At 54.9% G+C, this 9,840-nt stretch overlaps 1 protein-coding gene across 1 annotated transcript in view; it reads right to left on the bottom strand.

Moving 5' to 3' along the window:
- Nucleotides 1-9,840, bottom strand: part of ADRA2C (adrenoceptor alpha 2C) — a 37,364-nt gene that overhangs the window by 6,216 nt on the left and 21,308 nt on the right. The gene's annotated exons all lie outside the window — the stretch shown is intronic.

Below are 9,840 nucleotides of genomic sequence, written 5' to 3'. Positions count from 1 at the left end.
TGGCCCCGGGGGGCCACCGGCGGGGAAGGGAAAGAGCCCTTCCACTCAGCTGGCTGGTGCGGAACAGAGGAGGACTGGCGCCCAGTCTCGGACCCAGGGACTTGTTTTCTCCTCAACTGGGCTGAGGATACTTTTTGCCCCACTTTATTTGAAATTTCATTTTTAAAGCTGAGGCAGGAAAAAATGAGGCTTGCCTCTCTCCCTGTCCCTCTCTGAAGAATTCCAGAACCGCTTGGTCTTGTCAGAAAATGGCTGGGATCCGCCCGTGGAGCCTGGCTCTCTGTGTACTGACTCCACTGCAGTATTGATCACACTGATGCACTTGGCACTGCTGAGTTCTTCCCGAGCTGGAGGAACTCTGGGGAAAGAATTGCTTTGGGGACTGTCTTTGACTTGCAGTGGGTGTAATGGATTGAAGCAGTGGGTCAGCCTGTCTTTCTGAGCACCAGCTGTGTACCTCGCTCAGTCTGGGGCCTGTTGGGGTTCAAGCTTGCACCCACCCATCACCCGTCCTGGCTGCCATGTAGCCTCCTCAGAGCTCCCCTCTGCCAGCCGCTCCAAGCCGGACCCATCCTCCCTCCGGGCCCTTGCTGCTGCCCAGATGCCTGAGCCTGGCATTCAAGGCCCTCCTAAGCCTGGCCTCGACCCTGGACTCTGGGCTCAGACCAATCAGGTGTCCCTACGTGACCTTCCCTATCCGAGCCCGTGAATGGGGATGACGGAGCCCCTCCTGTACGGCAGATGTGCAGGTTCTCTGGAATGATGTGCGCAGAGCTTTCAGCCCTGTGTGCCCAGGCATTCTCCCACCTCTGGGCCTAGAACACCTGCTCCTGCCTCTGCCTGTCACCCACCTGAGCAGGTGGGAGACACAGCTCCATGCCCCTCGGCACCGGGCTCCTCCTAGGAATGCCCCACAGGGTTCCATGGTCTGCAGCAGCCACGAGAGCCCTTAGCGTCTCCTGAAGTCACTACCCCGGGAAGCGTCACGATGCAGCTTCCATTCCGGCCACCCTCCTGTCGCTTGGCCCCTGCCCATCAGCAGTGCTCGTGGGAGCCACCCTTAGGCCGTGTCCTGACCTGAGCAGTCCGTGGGAGGTGGGCCCACCTCACCCTCTTGGCGTCCCTTCAGGGTGTGTGCTGTATGGCCATCCCGTTCTGCAGATGAGGGTGGAGGCCCAGGTTCTCGAGATCATGTGTGGAGTGAGCCTGGGGCAGTGCGGTCCCCATCCCACTGTCGCCACGCTGCCTGCCACCCTCTCGCCCTTGCCTCCCGTCTCCCCAGCCTCTGGCTTCAGTCAGTGGGGGGGGGCCTTGGAAGGGCTCTTGGGAGTGACCGTTAGGCAGAGGCCCAAAGGGGGAGCGTTGGAGGGCCTGATGGCCCCGTCCACCCCTCTGGAGGACCTTCCCTGCCCTCCTGGACCCAGAATTCTAGGCCTGCCCCCCATCGCTTTCCCAAGCTTCAGGGCTCTCCCAGTAACGTGGCGACCCCACGTTCATCCGGCGGGGCATCTACTGAGCACCTGCTCTGTGTCAGGTGTGGACAGTGCCCGTTGTCTGTGGAGAGTACGGCACCCCTCAGGCCCAGCCAAAGGCACGAGGGAGGTCGGGGCCGGGAGACCAAGAAACACCTGGTGGGGCCCGAGGGGTGCTGCCGGGGGGTTCGGGGAGGACTTTCTGGAAGGAGCAGGGGCTCAGCTCAGACTGCAGGGTGAGTAGGCAGTCACTCCCTCCTCGCCCCTGAGGTGCGCAGGCTTCTCAGATGGCCCGCAGGGACCCAGGCCTGTGAATTGGGAGGGGCACCGCTGCCCTGACTAAGCCCCTAACCGTTTGACTTTTGAGTTAATCAAAGCAGATTCTCCTGGCTGGGCCTGACCTGATCAGGTGAAGCCTTTACAAGGGGATGAAGCATCAGAGGTGCTCTCCTGCTGGCCACAAAGATGAAGCAATGATGTGAGAGGCAGCCCCGGGGCTGAATATGGCCTTTAGGGGCCAAGTGGTCCCTGGCATACAGCAAGAAAACGCACCTCAGCCACTCAGCCTCAGGGAACTGAATTCTCCCGACAGCCGTGTGAGCCTGGAGGGGGCTCCCTGGGCCTCAGCTGAGAACATGGCCTTAGCTGACACCTTAATTTCAGCTTCCAGACCATGAGCAGGAGAGTCAGCTAGCCTACACCAGGACTCCTGGCCCATGGAAACTGAGGTAATAAATGTGTTGTTTTAAGCTGGTAAATTTGTGGTACTTTGTTTCGCAGCCTAGATAACTAATACACCTGCATACCTAGTTTGTTCTGGTGGAGGAACAGTGATGTGCCCGGGAAAGGGGGACCCTCCTTCCCATTTGGGGGGGGAAAATGGTGATGCCACTAAGACTGTTTTGACAGACCCATTTCCATTTCTCCTGTGGCTGGAGGAGAGAGGTCACATGACCCAGTCTCAGCCAATAAGACCTCCCTGATGTCAAGTGAGAAATGTACAAGAAGACTCACTGCCTGCCTTCCTGTTCAGTCATGCAAGTGTGAGGACGTGATGCCCGGAGCTGCAGCAGCTCTCTTGGGACCAGGAGGAGCTGATGATGAAGATGACAGCCACAGCAGGAAAGCGTCTGTGTCCCTAATGCTGTTGTTCTTGAGCCTCCAAATGAACCCACCATGGAGCCAGCCTTTGGCCAGATTTCCTGCCAAGGGAGACACTAAGTGCCCTCACTGTTTAAGGCCCTTTGGGAGGAAGATTCTATAACTTGCAACTGAACGCATCCTAGCTCATTTGCTGTCCACAGCCCTATCCTGCCTCCTTTGAGAATCACCCTGTAAGTCTACAGTAGGTAAAATAGCACACCCAAAGACATCCACGCCCTAATCTCCAGGACCTGTGGCTAAGTGACCTTACATGGCAGAAGGGATTCTGCTGATAAGATTAAGCTAAGGACTTTGAGATGGGGGATTATCCTAGATTATCTGAGTGAAGCCTATGTGTAATCACATAATCACGAGGGTCCTTCTAAGTGAAAGAGAGGGGCAAGGGGGTCAAAGTTAGAGGATAGGTGATGGCAGAAGCAGAGAGCAGAGTGACGTGAGAAGGGGCCACAAGCTCAGGAATGCGGGCGCTTCGAGAAGCCGGAAAAGACAAACAAATTCTCCCTAGAGACTCCAAGGAGAACCGGGCCTGCCAGGCCATTTTACCCTTGTGGACTCCAGAACTGTAAGGTAATAAATTTGTTGCTATAAGCTCTTAAGTTTGTGATCATTTGTTAGAGCAACAGCGGGAAATGAATACAGACCCCGTGGGTGTTTGGGGATGAATGAATGAATGAATGAGTGAATGAATGCAGTAGATAAAATGGAACTTCGTAAATTATCAAGTTAAACACAAGGGATTGCCATCACCACAGCCCCGTCTCAGCCATCGAGTTCTCGTGTGATGTTACAAGTCCCCCGCCCTTCCTGAGCCTCAGTTGCCCTGCCTGTGAGTTGAGGGACAGGACTCAGTGGTCTCACTGGGCCCTCGCAGGCACCCTGAATCTCGGAGGGCCCTTTTGGAGCCAGGGAGTCCAACAGAAGGAGATCAAAATGCCAGCCCTGCCAAAGCCAAGTTGGAAGGTGGGGGCTGGTCTGTGGGCACATGGGCTGGTCAGCTGTGGCTGGGCTGGGCTGGTCCAGGAGTCGCAGGGCATCTTGGGGGGCGGGTCTGTGTCCCCTGCAGGCCGGCAGGTGCCACCAGGAGAAGAGAGAGAACCAGGCTGAGCTGGGGGCCTCAGGGCTCCTAGGAGAGCTTGGAGACGCAACTGAAACCTGCTTGGCCTGCAACCTCTAAGCAGCTGGGGGGCTTTGGGCAAATGGCTTCCCCTCTCTGAGCTTCCTAATAGCATCTGAAGAATTAAGTGGGATTCTCTATGTCGGGTGCCTGGAAAGATAACACCTTCGCCTGTCAGCCTGGGGTACCTGGCTTGTGGGAGGGAAGGAGGCCTCGGAGGAGGGCTGATGTTAGATTTTTCTTTATATATCTCTGTATTGTTTAACTTGTTCTGAGAGCTTGAGTTACTTTGGCAAATAAAAAAAATCTAACAAAAGAGAACGAAGATCTTCCCGCTGCTGGCGCTTAGCAAGCTCTCGGTACATTATAATTGATATAATCATCATGATTACTCTTAACTTGTATCTCAGCTGAATGAGTCCGCTTTGCGATGTCCCCTCAGGCCCACCCCCAGCCTCTGCTTGCACACCCCGACAACGGGGAACTCACTGCTGAACAGCACAGTTCATCCTAGGGTAGCTCTGATTATTTTCGACGTTGAGCACGTGGTCCCGGTGCCCCTCCATGCTGGCCTTGGGGATGCAGGGAAATCAGCCTCGTGCCTGCTGTTGAGGGAGGTGCTTGGTCACTGGAGGGGCTGAGCAGTGAGGGGGGGCTCCCTGAAGACGGGGCATCTGCACCTGCCCTTGACAGGAGAGGGGAGACTTCCTCCAACAAGCAAATTGCTTCCGGGCAGCTCTCCCCACTGCCCCACCACAGCCAGGATGCTCCCAGCTCCCAGCATGACCCCGGAGTCGGCAGTGGGTCTCCTGCAGCGGCCAGGCCACCACCAGGTCCCCCCATCCAGGGCTCTCTTCTCTGGAGGCCTCCAAGGAGATGTCAGTATATTCAGCAGATTTAAAGCCTCACATTTTATCTTACTCTCCACGGGACCTCTAAGAGTTGGGCACCATCAACACCCCCACTTTGCAGATAGATGAGAAAACGGAGGCTTCTGGGGGCAGACGTGGCAGCCCAGGTCCCCAAGGAGTGTCCTGGAGGACTGGGGCTCGGCCTCAGGCCCCTACCCTCCACTGCCCACTGTCGACGCCTCCGTGGTGACCACCCACTCCAATAGAGACCCCCCGGGGGCCTGGCTCCATTGGGGGGCTTCTCTCCCCAAAGTAGTATTTCTGGGGACTCCCAGTCAACCACTTCTGTCCCACCGCTGGAGGCTGCTGTCTCCCTGTCGCCTGTTTAGGACCGGCATCCCGGTGCTAATCAACCCTTAATCCCAGCACCTGGAACGGTGATGAATGGATGAATGAATGAATGGGACTTCCGTAAACCCCTGCGCAAGGAAGGCTCTTTTGTTCCTGCTTCATGGTTGAGACGCTCCAGGCCCAGAGACTGCGAGCCTCACGTCTCAATTAAAGCCACGTCCTTTCCCCTCTGCTTTGCTGCTTCCTGTTTGCAGAGCACCAAATACATGCACGATTCAGAGGGGGAGAGAGAATGACACAAATCCTGTCCTTAACGGTAACGAGAGGTGACGGGAGCCTGGGATGCTGCCCGCTCTCCTGCGTGAGGGGAAAGTGCCGGCCGGGCTGCCCAGGAGCATCTGGGTACCGTGTCCAGCATCCGTGTGTTCACTAAGGGGCTGCCCTCACCATCCTGAGGCCTGACACCTCCTACCGCAGTGCCCCCTCTTAGAACCTGGGGAACGTGCCTGGTGGGAAGGATTAGACAAATGAAGGCAATCTCATGCCCACGATTTGTGAAGCTGACCGTGGATACATGCCCCAGAGCTGGAGGGGGTCCAGAGAGTTTTTCGTTTTGTTTGGCTTTGATTTTTCTCAGATAGAAAACTGTCGAAGAGCCCTTGACATGTTTGGGAAAATAAGCTAGAAACGCTCACATCCACCCTGACCCTGTGAAGCTGCTCCAGCCTCCTGTGTTGACCTTGATTCCCAAGTATTTCTAGAAGGAGGGGGCAGGCCCAGCAATCCTTACCACCGCCCGGAGTACTGGAATGTTTGTGCTGGAGCCTGGACTGCGGGCTCAAACTCAGCAAGATCAGTTATGTTTTCTTCTCAAGTTTTTCCTTCCCAGAAAGGCTCTGATTGAAACCAGAAATTCGTCACGGGAGGGAACGGAACTGGCCTGGGATTTAGGACTGTGAGTCAGGGTACAGGTGATGCTGCTGTAACAAGGTGACCCCAGCACACAGTGCCTTGAACAAGAGAGGGGTTGGCTTCTCTCCACACAGAGGTCTGGGAGGGCCAGCAGGCAGCCTGATGGGGTCCAGGATCCTGGTGCCTTACACCTTTCCTTGGCCATCCCAAGCAGGCAGCTCCCACCTCGAGGTCTCATTTGGCTACTCCAGCTCCGGCCATTGCCATCACATCCATGGTTCGCTCAGTGGGGTGGGAGGGCACATGGTCTGCCAATCACAAGGCATCCTCAACTGGATTTTGTATGTAGGCCTTACGCTGACATCCCATTGTTTAGGACGTGGTCACATGGCCTTACCTATGGCAAGGGAGGCTGGGAAATGTAGTCTTTAACAGGGCAGCCATGAGCCAAGATGAATGTATTGAGGGTTTTCCAACCTGGGCATCACTGACATTTGGGGCTGGGTACTTCTTTGTCATGGGGGCCATCCTGTGAATTGCAGGATGTTTAGCACCATCCCTGGCCTCTACCCACCAATGACAGTAGTGTCCCCCAGTTGCAACAAGCAAAAATGTCCTCAGACATTGTCAGATGTCCCCAGGGGTAAAATCACTCCTAGTTGAGAACCCCTGGGCCAGATCAAGGGTTCCAGTCTCCAGTGTTCACATAGCATGCAGGCAGGAGGAGGGCTGGGTTGGGCTGGGGAGAGCCCCGTCAGGAGGGGACAGCTACCTCTGGGTTCCACTCTGCCAGTGTCATGCTGGAAAAGGCCAGTTTTTCATGTGAAATATCCTAATTGCTTACTGATGACACCTAATTAAAAAATGCAAGAAGCTGTATGGTCATTATGAATTGAATTGTGTCCCCCCCGCAAAAAAAAAACAGACACGTTCAAGTCCTAACCCCTGGAACCTGTGATGGTGACCTTATTTGGAAATAGGGTCTTTGCAGAGGCAATCAAGTTCAATGACGTCGTACTGGATCAGGATGGGCCCTGATTCGACAGGGCTGGTGTCCTTACAAGAAGAGACACATGAAGAGGCCACCTAAGACAGAGGCAGAGATTGGGGTGATGTGGCCACAAGCCAAGGAATGCCTGGAGGCCCCAGAAGCTGGAAGAGGCTGGAAGGACCTTCCCCTAAAGCCTCCAGAGGGAGGCAGCCCTGCCAGCACCTTGATCTGACCTCCAGCCTCCAGAACTGCGAGATTAAATTTCTCTTGCTTTGAGCCACCCAGCTTGTGGTACTTTGTGCTGCAGCCGCGGGGACCTAATACAGTGGGCCAACGCCTGTCTGCGTCTCTGGGCTGGAGGGCTTCCGGGAGCCCCCTGCCCACGCCCCCAGCCTGATGGGCTGGTCTGTGGGTCTGACGTCAGCGTGTCATTTGATCCCAGCTGCACAAAGTGGATGCAAAGCTGTCAGACCCTTTGCACCTGGGGTCACTCAGACAGCGAGACAGGCCAGACAGACGAGTCCAGTCACAAAGCACCGCAGTCCAAGCCTGTCACCCCCCAGAACCTGGCCGGGGGCAGGACTGAATCAGTTTTCCTGGGGATAGGACAAGGCCCGCCCGCATGGGTGCCGCTGAGCGGGTGTGCGCATCAAGTGGCCGTTGATGCCATGCTGGTTCACTCGGGTGGCTGGCAAATACAGGGCTCACGGTGTGTCTGGCCCCATCTGGGACCAGGGTACACAGAAAACTACGAAGGACCTGAGAGCACTCGGAAAAGGGCAAAGCTCTGCAGTGATGGTGAGCTTTCCTCTGCTTTGAAGGTGGTTGGGCTGGGGTCAGGGCTAGGGTTAGGGTTGGAATTATGTCTGGAGCTAAGATTCAGTTAGGGTTTAAAGTGAGTATAAAGTTAAGCATTTAGATTGGAGTTTAGCTGGGATTTGGTTGGGGTTAAGTTTATAAATAGAATTTGTGTTGGGGTGGGTTGGGGTTAATTTTGAGGTTAGATCCAGTATTTAAGATGCGGTTTGGATCAAGAGTAGGATGCGGTTCAGGTGGGGGTCAGGGATGGCGTGGGCTGAGGTGGGGTTAAGGCGGGCGTAGCTGGGATTTGAACCCAGGCCCATCGCTGTGGCTTCCCCGGCTCACAGAGGCCAGCCTGTGTCTCTCCACAGCTCCCTTGATCCGACCACTGAGCACCCGGGTCTTACCTTGATCGAATGCTCTGTAACCTTTGGTGTCTCACCACACCCTGCGGCTCAGTTTACCCTTCTGAATGAGTGGCTAAGCTCTGGTTTCCTCAAGGCCCTCCCAGCTATAAACATTCTAATTAGGCGGGACCCTCTCCAGACTCGAGTTGTGAGCTATTGCTATGCAGGAACACATGAGTACAAAGATGCTTTTAAAAATGGAGCAGAACATGGGCTTCCCTGGTGGCGCGGTGGTTGAGAGTCCGCCTGCCGAGGCAGGGGACGCGGGTTCGTACCCCGGTCCGGGAAGATCCCACATGCCGCGGAGCGGCTGGGCCCATGAGCCATGGTCGCTGAGCCTGCGCGTCCAGAGCCTGTGCTCCACGACGGGAGAGGCCACGACAGTGAGAGGCCCGCGTACCGCAAAAAAAAAAAAAAAAAAAATTTGGCATCAAGCATTTCTTGGTTTTATACTTACAAGATCGTGTTCAAGGTTCAATCTTTATTTACTAAAAATGTCTTTATGCACATTTGAATATTGAGGTGTTTCTCCTCAAAATGTAACATTTGTAATTAAAAAATAGGAAAGGATGATTTCTGTATCTTCCAAATCTACTGTAATCAAAAATGAGTCCATGCCTTGATTTTAGCTATTTTGAGAGCACTGAATTTCTCAATGAATATTGTACAACATTATATGCCTGCACTGTGCTTTAAGAAATGATTATCAAAAGGGAAGATAAGGGGCGGGGCTTCCCTGGTGGCGCAGTGGTTGAGAGTCCGCCTGCCAATGCAGGGGACACGGGTTCGTGCCCCGGTCCGGGAAGATCCCACATGCCGCGGAGCGGCCGGGCCCGTGAGCCATGGCCGCTGAGCCTGCGCGTCCGGAGCCTGTGCTCCGCAACGGGAGAGGCCACAACAGTGAGAGGCCCGCGTACCACAAAAAAAAAAAAAAAAAAAATGGAGCAGAACAAAAGATGAAGCAGACAGCGTCAGGCTCTGGTATTATCCCCAGAGAAATTATTTAAAACCCAAATACTTTTTACTGCAGTGTTCACGGGAATTGCCCTGGGAAACCGTGTGTGACTTTCACAAAAGGTTTGTATCGACAGGACACGTTATCGTTCAGTTTCAAGGAAAGAGGAGTAAATTAGATGCCTCATTCCAGATATTGTTTCAATTACAGCAGAAAAAAATATACAAATCCCGGGAGGACACAAATACCTCCTTTTCACTCCTGAGAAGGCACCCTTCCTGAGGTAGAACAGCCGCACAATAAAGGAAGCCCGGCGTGTGGCCCTGGGGGTTCTGCGGCTCTGGACCTTTGCTCTGGAGGAGAGAAGGAAATCAGGTGCATTTTGGACATTTAAAGCATCATCACTTGGTGTGGTTGCAAGGCAGGCTGGGGCCCAGGAGGGGGCGACATTCAAGGCCCCGCCCCTCCGGACCTGTCCCAGCGCTTGAAGCTTTGGGAGGACAGGAGAATTAGTGGGTCTCAAGCCTTAGACTGGGATGTCATGCTCAGCCCCCAGTGATGGCCTGGCCATCGATTCTCACCCTACCCTCCATCAACCGTCCATGGGAGCTGCCCTGAGCCCAGACCAGATTTGCAGCCTGGCCTCCAGCCTCCCCGCTGCCCCAGAGGGACCCTTCCAGATGGAACTCTGAGCACACCCTCCCTGCTGCCTCAAGGGCAGGAGGAAGTCCGAGCTGGTACCCAGAACTCACCTGGCAGTGTGGTTGGGCCCTGGTGCTTCTATCATCCGTCCTGGCCTCACACACTTTGCTCCAGGAATGC

The sequence above is a fragment of the Lipotes vexillifer genome, unplaced genomic scaffold, assembly GCF_000442215.2.
Source record: "Lipotes vexillifer unplaced genomic scaffold, Lipotes_vexillifer_v1.1 scaffold63, whole genome shotgun sequence".
NCBI classification, from domain to species: Eukaryota; Metazoa; Chordata; class Mammalia; order Artiodactyla; family Lipotidae; genus Lipotes; species Lipotes vexillifer.
This window is presented reverse-complemented; position numbering and strand designations above follow the sequence as displayed.